General features: G+C 32.8%; 1 long non-coding RNA gene across 1 annotated transcript in view; it reads left to right on the top strand.

Annotated features, from left to right (window-relative positions):
• The window catches only part of LOC111086291, a 15,769-nt gene extending 4,242 nt beyond the window's left edge, over window positions 1–11,527 (top strand). The window contains exons 2-3 of the long non-coding RNA XR_002611021.1: window positions 10,419–10,632; window positions 11,241–11,527. This is a non-coding gene — a long non-coding RNA (uncharacterized LOC111086291). The remainder of the gene's footprint in view (window positions 1–10,418; window positions 10,633–11,240) is intronic.
• The last annotated feature ends 6 nt before the right edge of the window (window positions 11,528–11,533 follow it).

The raw sequence follows: 11,533 nt of genomic DNA, 5'->3' as shown, positions 1-11,533 counted from the left end.
ATTTTGGGGGTAGGGGTGTAGGGTTTGTTTCTTAAACACAAAGCTTTATAATACGCTATCTGTTCTCTGTTCGTCGCGAGCGTCGAAACCCAATTTTTTAGTGTGATAAGCTCGTAGACTTGCAGCTGAGCCACCAGAGGGCTAGGGTTAGGAAAGATTTTATTACAAATGCTTGTAAAAAAGCGTCAGTGGGAGAGTCCGTTGAAGAAGTTTGTTAAAGAGTTTGTCTCATTCCTGTGAAACACGTCTATCAGTTTGACAAAACTGATATCCCACTTTAAATCTTAGCATATTTGGATGACAGTTACGTTTATATATATATATACGCAAATTCTCATATATATACATTTTGTAAATTTTAGTTAGTAGTAATTGCATTCTTGAAAATATGGGTGCAGCTGAACTTCACACTAGTTTTAAAAACTTGGAACAGAAGTAGGATTTTGTAATTATGAGTTAACGAGTGTTAATAAAGAAGATCATTAAGGCAATATTTTTCTCTCTGTAGTTTTTCGTTTGTGTCTGTTTTAGGCTGTCTGCTCCGAAATAATAACGATTTCCGTTCGAAGCATCACTTCGCCAAAACCGAGTGACAGCAGTTAGTCAACAACAACAAGTTTTCGTCTTTGTTTATTCATTATATCTACTAAAAACCATTAAGAAGAATAAATAATTGAATTAATTTAGTTAGGACATAGGTAAAAAGGCTAGTCCTTAAATTATAACAGTCACGGAATCTTCGTCACCTTTATAGCTTCACTGTATATCACAAACATGTTACTTGGGTCATCGTACGTTTCGACAACGTACGAACGTTAGCTTAAATCAATAACACAAGCACAGTTTCAGCAGCTGTTTTCGAAACAAAAATAACAGAACGAGAATTATTTTGTGGAAAAAGACTTCACTTTAATCACAACGTTTCGGTTATCTTATTTATTCAGATTTAACGTCTGTCTTCGTATTAAAAAAATAAAATACATAAGCTTCTGTTTCAGTGTTCTACCGTAAACAAATTGGCATTATTCAAATAACGAATTCGTTGTTTGAGAGTTACACTTACGATATAAGACGTTGGCAATAGCTTCAAAATACCTATTTTTTTGCAACTGTATGTCCTAATCGAAATGTTTTTTCAGTTTTTTATATTGGAAAAAATCCTTTTATATATATATCAGCATTTTTAGGCTATACAGCAGTTGAACGTATACAGTAATTATATGATGGCACTATAGTTGGATAAAAATAATGATGCAATGATGTAATCTTGTTAGGCCAACCAAAGCGACCTAAACATCCTCTTTATACATAACTTATCTATTTCATTCTTTATATTTTAGTTATAATTCTACAATGCGCATGAATTGTTTTGTTCCAAACACGACGTTAGTAAGATTATTTAATAGTAGTCTACGTTTTCTATGATTGTTAATGCCATTGAATGGTTGCTTTCTGTTTTGTATTTTTAAAGCCATTAACTCATAATTGTAATTAAAGTAATTACATTTGAAATAAGTTACATAGAAACCTGATTTATTGAGTGAAATGGAGTATTTATATCATGGCGTCCAACCAGTCAATTAGAGACGTCTACATAACACTTGGTTTACAGCTAGAAATACGTTATCAACAAATGACAGTCTTATTCTCACTATTTAAAAGTTTGTATTTCAAGTGAAGATAGTTTTGGACGAAAAATACAAAGCAAGAGAGCTATGGCATTTCATTCTACTGATTGTTAGGTATCTGTCGCTTGTATATCATCATTAAAACAGCATATTTTGAAATGATACTTGCACGGCTACCATTCTAATTTAAGGGATCTCATTCGGACAACTCCAATTATTAAATAAAGCAGTTAAACTTATTTGTGATTTAATATGACGAAGGTAAATGTTTATTAATTACCAAAATGTTATTAAGCCTAAAACTGATCATTTGAGAGTTTGTACATATACAATTTCTTTTATGGGTGCTAATTCAGACGTATTTTCAGCATTGAGACATTTATCTTCATTACATAATTAAAAATATAATTTCATTAACCACTATGGTTTCGCAAACACTCTTCCAAGCAAAAAGTTAAACCCTAATTAGTGAATTCACGGGTTTCTGTTTGACAACTTATTGCTATCGATAATGGAGGACCACGAAGAAAACCAAATTAAATAGATAATAAAAGTTAAGTAAAAACTTTAAGAAACGAAAGGGGATAACCACAGTAGTCGAAAGTAGCTAACCATAAAGTTTTATTCTAGTCTTAATGTACATATTTTGACCATATAGTAAGAGGTCTTGTCTGAGAATCAATGTCATAAAAACTGTAATTTAGTTATTTATTTGAGTGAAAACTTCAGCTTTTCATTATGTATTTTGTACAAACATTTAGAGTAATATTAAAAAGTGGAAAACATAACATTAAGAACACAATGCCGTTTACCGCCTGATTGACATCGTTTATGGTCGTCTTGCAAGCATCCTCAGACACCCGATAGTCTCATATTAAATTATTATGAATCAGTTTAATTAAAAAGTAAAATCACTTGTAATAAAGTATAAATTAGATGTATTAGTAGACCTAATTTATTGAACACTTTCTTCCTTTGTACAAAATAAATAACTGACACTAAACAGTTTGTTTGTTTATTTGTTTATTTAGAATTAAGCACAAAGCTACGCAATGGGCTATCTGCGCTCTGCCCACCACGGGTATCGAAACCCGGTTTCTAGCGTTGTAAGTCCACTGGGTGGCAACACTAAACAGCAATACACAACATTAAAAAACAGAAACAGCTTTTATCTAAATATTCTTGTTCAATCTCTTTACTTTTCAAGCGTCTAAAGCCTTCAGGTATGTTAGCGGTAAGTTTAAAGTCTTATAACGCTAAATTTCGATGTTCGATACCCCCTGGTGGACAAAGCACAAGTAGCCCATTCTGTGGCTTTACACTAAAAAAAAGTATCAAGCGTCTCAAGCGATTATTTCGTCCAAGAGGAACCTCAAGATAATGGATTATGTTTAAGGTCTTATAACGATAAATTTCGGGGTTCGATACCCCCCGGTGGACAAAGCACAAGTAGCCAATTCTGTAGCTTTACACTAAAAAAAACATCAAGCGTCTCAAGCGATTATTTCATCCAAGAGGAACCTCAAGATAATGGATTATGTTGTAAATTATTATTTTATTTTCTTACATTAGTTTTGAGTTATAACAATTCTAGATATAAAGTGATATAACAAAGTCAGTGATATAATTATGTTTGATGGAATATTCAGTATTCTATTTTCCCAATGTTATCTTTTTGGTCATTCCTGAAAGTATTGATAATTATGACGAAATATTTTAAAGTTTAAACGGGACATATTTACAATTTGATGTTATTTTGAATAAGTAAAAATTCATAACTACTACAGAAAATAGAAATACTTACCATGAATCAAATATCGGATTATCACTTTATATTAGTTTGGATAATTGTAATGAATATGTCCTTACTAATATTAACTCTCACAATAAGAAAGAAAGAGTTAATAACATTAGGTTACTAGCATAACTAGTATGATTGCCGGGCTTAAAAAGTAATGACGTAAATGGGGGTGTGGGCGCACCTTTTCCATTTTTTTGAGCCGTAACTCCCGAACTATTCGTTTAAAGTGTTCATGCTGCGCGCAGCACTAAACGCCATTTTCGTTTGGCGTCGGCTTCATGTATATTTCTATTGTAAGGCTATTACGTCACGACGAGTCATCTCTCATCTTCTGTAGCACGCACATCATGGCGATCTCACTAAGTTCAGTAGTAGGTTTTTTGTTATATTTGTGAAAATATTTTGATCTTGAAAGGAGAGAATTCATTAAAAATCAAATACACTTGAGCCCTTATTTTAATATGATGTAAGGAGACTGTTACAGGCTCTTGCTTGAAGCAACATATTATTTGTGTATGCTTTTAATAAAGGTAAATCCTGTTTAATAACTTGATCTTTTTTTTTTCGAAGAGGTTACTTCCACTTTAGCCGAGAGAAAGCAGTGATTATGATCTATCTGTACTGTAAAATGGTATATGATAAGATACCTTATAAACGATTGCTAAAAATTATTGATATAGGATTAGGTGAGAAAGTGACGTATTGAGTGGGGACCGGTTATCAAAAAGGAAACAAAAGTGTTGTTATTAAAGGAAAATATACCCACAAGATATGTAACTTCAACTCTGTCTTAGGACTGGTCCCATGCTTTTCATTATTTGGGTTAATAACCTAGATGATGGAGTTAAAAATAGAACAACGACGTTTCCTGATTATATTACAATGTATGCTATTGTAAGAAGTATTATTAGAAAGCTATCACTTTGTATAAGGTTTTTGATAATTTAGTTGAGTCAACTAAGAAACTACAAATCCCAGCAGTTTATCTATAATATTTGTAAGGGCAACATTCATTCAAGGTATAAATAATGTTAACGACTATCATATTAATTGTGACTTTCTAAAGCAAGTGTATGAGAGAGTGACAATTGTTAGTTCTCTATATATAGACATTGTGCTATTGCCTGTAAATAAGCAATAATAAGTAAATTGTATTCTTGTAAACTGCCTTTATGGACAGGAAATACCTATTGATATACGCACATGTATTATCAAATATCAAGAAATAAGTACCAGATATGTGAAAAAACAAGCCAAAACATTTGAAATATAAAGATAGGCTTACTCAATTCGACTTTGACAAGTCTGATCTAGTTTTTCCTATCACTAAAAATATATAAAAATGTTGTCGATGGTGAACTGCATAGCGAAACACTGTAGCATATCTATTAACGTTTCCCAATATCGGTACAAATGTTCCAAATTATTGCAAATATTAAGTTTGTACATATTGAAAACAATATCTTTAACACTTGTGACTTCGACCAAGCTTGCTCCAGAAGTGCAAACTTCATATGGGCATCAAGTGACTCTTTACGAACGTGTTGAGTCATCATTCATTGCAGTAAAATAGAAATAAAACTGACATGGCAGCCAAACTTGGATCGTATGTCCAGTTGCTTACCAATTTACACTACTGAGTTCCTCTAACAACTTTCATCAAAACTGATTCAGCCGGTTCTTCCCAACAAGTTATGACGTCATACACTAGATAGAGAGAAGACGGACATCTCTGCTTTATAGATATAGAGAATTCCAAATCTGGCGATTCATAAAATTTATAGGATAGCAAATGCTGTGAAGCATCAGAACAAGATATCATCAGCGATGAACAAACAAGGTGTAGTTAAAATGCTAGTAATACCTGTTACTAACAAAGTGTTAAAAGTCATAAGCAGTCTTGCTACGACGTTTAGCAATGCTTTTTATCATGTATCAAGATTTAGATGGCATCGGCAAAAAGTATTATCTCAAGCAGAGCTCTAAATATCTTATGTAACATATCTTAGGAATTCTCAGAAACTTCCTGAATTTACTGTAATTACACGTATTTATTTATACGTCATACGACTAGTTTAAAACGAAGAGCACGGGTATGGTTATCACAAACTTTGTACGTAAGTATAAACCTTTGAAACCAAATAGGATTAACACATGAATAAAATAACCTACAGATAAATATGCAGTGGTTGTATTATTACACTCTTGAACAAGTACGTTTAGGATTTCAGGATTTCAATATCTCTTGTAACCAGGAAGAAAACGATTCCCCTTTTCTGATTGGTATATCGAAATCGTAATTCAATACTAGAGCCAATAAAGTAATCGAATGACAGACTCGTGTTTCCAATATCTCATTGTATCTGACACTACTATCATGCATAGAGTGCTTGCAGTAAACAACTGGTAAAGTGAAATATTAGGACCGATTTTCTATTCACAATTAGTCTAATGATCAACAAAACAAGAAAATCAGTACTTCAAGTGCCTATTAGTATAACAGATGCGAGCAAATTTATCTAAAGAATCTACTCGAAATGTTTAGTCTGTCAAGCAGTCGATTAATTCTAATATTACTAATCTACTCATCAGGTCCACTCTAGTCACGCGCGAAGAATAATCTCCCGGATGTATAGACGAAAGAATGTCATCTCGGCCAATTCTACCATGTTCAAAAGGATTTTAAATAGAGTCAATTCCATTAACAATAATAATAATAATAGAATACGCCCAGGTTAACGGTAGTGTTGCAAATAGGACACCTTTATTCTCCTGAAGAAGAATAGTGAACTATTTGAAAGCTCTCGTGTTTTGGGTCTCGTTTGAAAATCATTACAACTTTTGTATGTGATCCTATGTGCTAACTTCTTAATCAGAATCCAAGGATTAACAGTGGCGCCGCTAAAAGGGCACTAAATAAGGACAACAACATTAGCTTTACTGAAAGGACGCTCACAAGGACCAAGACTAATATTATTAAAATTATATTTACTTGAATAAACGTTAGTGTTACTGGAAAGATACACTCATCAGGGGTTAATACTAGAATTACTGGAAGAGCACACACCTGATCAAGTCTAGTACTTGTGAAAGGATATCAATCAGTAGCAACCAACAAGTTTAATATTAGCTTTAATAGAAGAATACTCATCAGGGGTTAATACTAGAATTACTGGAAGAACACACACCTGATCAAGTCTAGTACTTGTGAAAGGATATCCATCAGTAGCAACCAACAAGTTTAATATTAGCTTTAATAGAAGAATACTCATCAGGGGTTAATACTAGAATTGCTGGAAGAACACACACCTGATCAAGTCTAGTACTTGTGAAAATATATCAATCAGTAGCAACCAACAAGTTCAATATTAGCTTTAATAGAAGAACACTCATCAGGGGTTAATACTATAATTACTGGAAGAACACACACCTGATCAAGTCTAGTACTAGTGAAAGGATATCAATCAGTAGTAATCAACAAGTTCAATATTAGCTTTAATAGAAGAACACTCATCAACACTAATAATAATAAAAGGATATTCATTACTGTATATACTAGAATTACTAAAGCTAGCAGGGTCAAAAATAATTATTGAAAATATACTCAACAAGGTAATTAGTATTGCTAAAAAAACTCATACTAATATCAACTCTAAAACTATTAAAATAGCATTGCACGATAACAATTCCACCAACTTAAGTATTGCTCCAATTATCTTTATGTGTGTTATGATTTGATACAACTTAAAGTTTATGTTTGAGAATGAATTTTAAACTGATCGAACATAAAGAACCTCTGGACTTGTTAAAACGTATTTGTTTAATCGATTGATGTTTATTAACTACGTTGATTAGGTTATTAATGATCTTGTGACTGAATATTTTAGTGAATAAGAATTGATTTAATAAAATCTCTCAACCTTCTTCGAACAGAACTTTTCTTGTCTTATATCATTAAAACATTTTGTTATTTTCAAACAAATATAACTCAAGTATGCATAATTCTTGGCTTAAATAATAAGCATTAATTCAACTTATTTCCAAATATTCTACTTCAAAGTGCATATGGTAACAAACAGTTCAACTGTATACTTGTTGTTTTCCAGATGTTTTCCCATGTTAAATTTAGTGTTTCGAAGATTTTGCGACAGAGCCACTGGATTTCTATAACTCAGAAATCTACGTGCTGACTTTGGTGAGATACTGAATATTTCTGTAGCTGAGCAACACATTATTGACTTTTATCAGAGCCGTGATTCATCCCCTATGGGGAATAGTTCTCTTTGTATACCTAGAAGTAATCTAATATCTCCACTCTTGAGTACTGAAAGCTCTAGACCTACAGTTTTATTCAAGTAATCTTAGTGGATTTCACAAAGGTTTCATTATTATACGCTATACTGAAAATACTAAACTACATTTCCACGTATTGGTTCGCATGCATAAACCTGTCCATGTTTTTCGAAACGTTTAAGCTTTCCAATCATCCCTTTATTACAAATGCATATAATTAACTATTAAGGACCACGCTGCAAAAACTAAAATATAATTCAAGTGAAAAATAGATCTGATTAGCTGATATTGGATTCCGACTAATGCTGTCTAAACACAAACAGTGATTTTATTGTGTCGTGCATTTCGACCTTCATTTAAACACCACCTCAGCTTGACACTGTTGGTCGTATTGAAACTGTTTGTATAGAAACTGAATTAAAAACTATACCAAAAGTTGGATGCGTGCAGTGTATGGAATTATTGGAGAAACGAGACCTTGTTGGATGTGTACAACGTATGGGTTTGTTAGAGAAATAAACTCTTGGAAGAGTAGAACACGTGAATTTGCTAGGGAAGACAAACCTTGTTGGACGCGTACGACACATGAGTTTGTAAGAGAAGCCAAACTTTTTTGGATTGGTACAGCACATGAATTTGTTAGACAAGTTAATTCTTGTTGGATGCGTATATAACCCGTAAGTTTGTTTGAAACGCCAAATCTTGTTGAATGCGTATACAACTCGTGAGTTTGTTAAAGAAGCCAAATCTTGTTGGATGAATATATAATACGTATATAAAACTTCAAGGCCGTTAAATTAATAACTGTTTAATAATGTTGGAGACGGCTTGAATGGGTAATGAAGAAAAACTTTAATATAAGTTTAACATAACAGCAAATGTACAACGTTTCGACAAGGTTTTGTCATCATCAGGTATTTTAATAACTGTTTGGTTGGTTTGCATAAAAAGTCCCCCAGTGGCAACAGCAGTGCGTCTACGGACTTATACCGCTAGAAACCGGGTTTCGATACCCGTGGTGGGCAAAGCACAGATAGCTTTTTGGGTAGCTTTGTAATTAATAACCAACATCAAACATCGTTACTATATAAAAACGTTGCTCAGTGTCAGTTTCACTATACGAAACATGTTTTCAAATAGTAGGTTGAAAGCTTACTTCCGGAATACAAAAAACACAAAGTATATTCTGTAGAATACATTTAGATTCCTTGTCATCACTTTATACGCAATTTTAATCAATGCTTCAGATAAGGTTATTTATTATCATAAAGTAGTCTAATTTGGTTCATTAATAGATAATGAAAAACAAACAAGTTTTAAATAGAGGAAAGCTAGGTCTTATGAACTACAAGTTTTCTTTGTCCTAATTCATGGAGATGTATGTAGCATCTAAATTGCGCTAACTAAAGAGGAGCAATAAGGCTTAGCCGTGTGAACTAATGGTTTCATTGTTAGTTTATGAAGAATATAATTAATGAAACCATTTAACGCGATAGCTGACTTTCGTTTACTTATGGGTTTTTACTGTTCTTTGAAAATTCGAAACCAATTAGAAAATGTTAGAGCTAAAGTGAAACGACGTTGTTTGTATTCTTCTCTAACAAAGAATGAAAGTAGACTATTTCCACAGACAACTTCACTTTTAAGTAGTCTGATATATAACAAACTTTTCTTTCTGACAACCACATTTCTTGAAATAGTTCAAATGTTCTCTGTTATTCTACCAAATAACGACTTTAATGTATTAAAATGAGATTATTGAGACAGTTCATCAGGTTGTTATTATTATTATTTTGTTAATTTAGATATTTGGGATTCCGAACGGTGTTGTACCAATGGTTAACATTCTATGTGGTGAAAGAGTGGAACAGGTTAGGTTAGAACAGTTTCAAATAAACTGATCGCTCAGAGCGAATAAATCTAATGGCAGCTGATAATGAGGGTAAGAAAATGATAGATTATTGGCCTATATGTTTTTCGTGAAAGTAAGAAGGATGAATAGCACAAACAAGTAAAAGATAGTGAAATGCCTTTTCTTAACATAAGCCAAAGAAAAGCAAGTCCAACCTTATCGTTGAAATTGATGGTAACTTTTTGAGCAGCCTTACTTTTCTTATAGATTTTTACATACAAATAACCCTATTTTATAGACATTATTTGAAATGCCATTCAGATTTTGGGAGAACGGGGAGGAAAATTGTCATACTTAAGGGAGGGTAGTTCAGAATAGAAAACCGCTGGTTTCGTGTGAAAAGTTTGAAGTTATGAACAACAGTTGTTTACCATCAAAGGCCCAAGTACAGGGGTTGATAATTCCCAATAAATAACAAGTTTAAATTGTAAAATAGTCAACGTTATCGAGTCTAATATTCCAGAAACTCACGATACGAGTTTTAAATCGTACTAGTTTGAAGTTTGTTACTTGCATATAAACATATTTATACTTGGTTCTAAATCAGCGTACTTGTTTAATTCTAATTTATGATAGATGATAAGCAAAACATTAATCATGGGATTTACTTTTAAATGGTACTTACTCTGTTGCTTTGCTACGTTGTACCTGAATCAGGAAAAATAATATAGTAGATGAGTCTTCTATTGTGTTTATTTCTAATACTTTTTAAATCTTATTCACTATAAAACTATAATTTTTATGAATAATTCAGTACATTTCTCCAACATTTGTTATTTCATAGATGAACTGGCAATTACTTCTCATTGTTTGCACATGCGCAGCTGTTGTTCATGCCCAGGGATTGCCGAACCAGCACAAAATTGAGACTCGAAATACGAGACTCTGTGGAAGACACCTAGTGGAAGCGCTAGCTGTAGTGTGCCACAGCATCTACTACACTCCAAGTACCGGCAAGAGAGCTGGTAGCGATTTAATTTCCAATCATGTGGAACTAGGTAAGAATCTCTTAGGAATATTCTTTCAAGCACAGAACTTCAGACCTACCTATGTGCTTTTTTATCGATTATCAAGTGCAACGTTATAGAATGAAGAAAAGTCTTGGTAAGTTGACTGATCGCATAAAACATACGACACGTGATGGTTAACTATAAGTATAACGAAAATCATTTATCTGTTCATCGTAACTTATGTGTGTGTAAGCCTGGTAGAACAGTAACGCTTTATTGTTAATGGTAGGATACTGAAACATAAAAGTCATAAGTGTTTAAATCTTGGAATCTTTGGTGTGTGAAATAACTATATTTTCCAAAAGCTAATAAATCACACTATTGACTATAAAAAAAAAAGATTTCCCTAAATTATATGTTTTCAACGAAATTACCAAAACAACTCGGTTAAAAAAGTAACCATTTATTATCCATGTTTTTATAAGTTATATAATTATTTTGATAAATGCAACAACACTGTTTGTGTAATATTTTTAATCGATTTCGTATGATTTGGAGTTCAATTAAAACTGGACTAATAGCTTATATATATGGAAGAATATCTTCATATTTATGTATATATATATATATTTTTTTTTTCTAAAAAATGATTTCAGAACCCTGGTGGTACGCTCCCCAAGAATTCGAACCAAGGCCCGAAGAAGGCTTCTTGGACAGTAGGAATGCTCTATCATTGTTTGGAAAACGTGATGTTTTCTTCCGGCAGATGAGGGGAGTAGCTGATGAATGTTGTAGGAAGGGCTGCTCAATCTCAGAATTGGGGGCCTACTGTGGACCTCATTCCAAACGGAAATAAATGGCGTCATTAAACCGAATGGTACAGACTGCCAATATTTCAAGGATGCTTAATTACCCTTTAACAGTTAACTTGGTTGAAGGCATTCAACAC

Source organism: Limulus polyphemus, unplaced genomic scaffold (genome assembly GCF_000517525.1).
Source record: "Limulus polyphemus unplaced genomic scaffold, Limulus_polyphemus-2.1.2 Scaffold38, whole genome shotgun sequence".
NCBI lineage: Eukaryota > Metazoa > Arthropoda > Merostomata > Xiphosura > Limulidae > Limulus > Limulus polyphemus.
The sequence above is the reverse complement of the archived record's forward strand: the minus strand, read 5'-3'. Positions and strand labels throughout refer to the sequence as shown.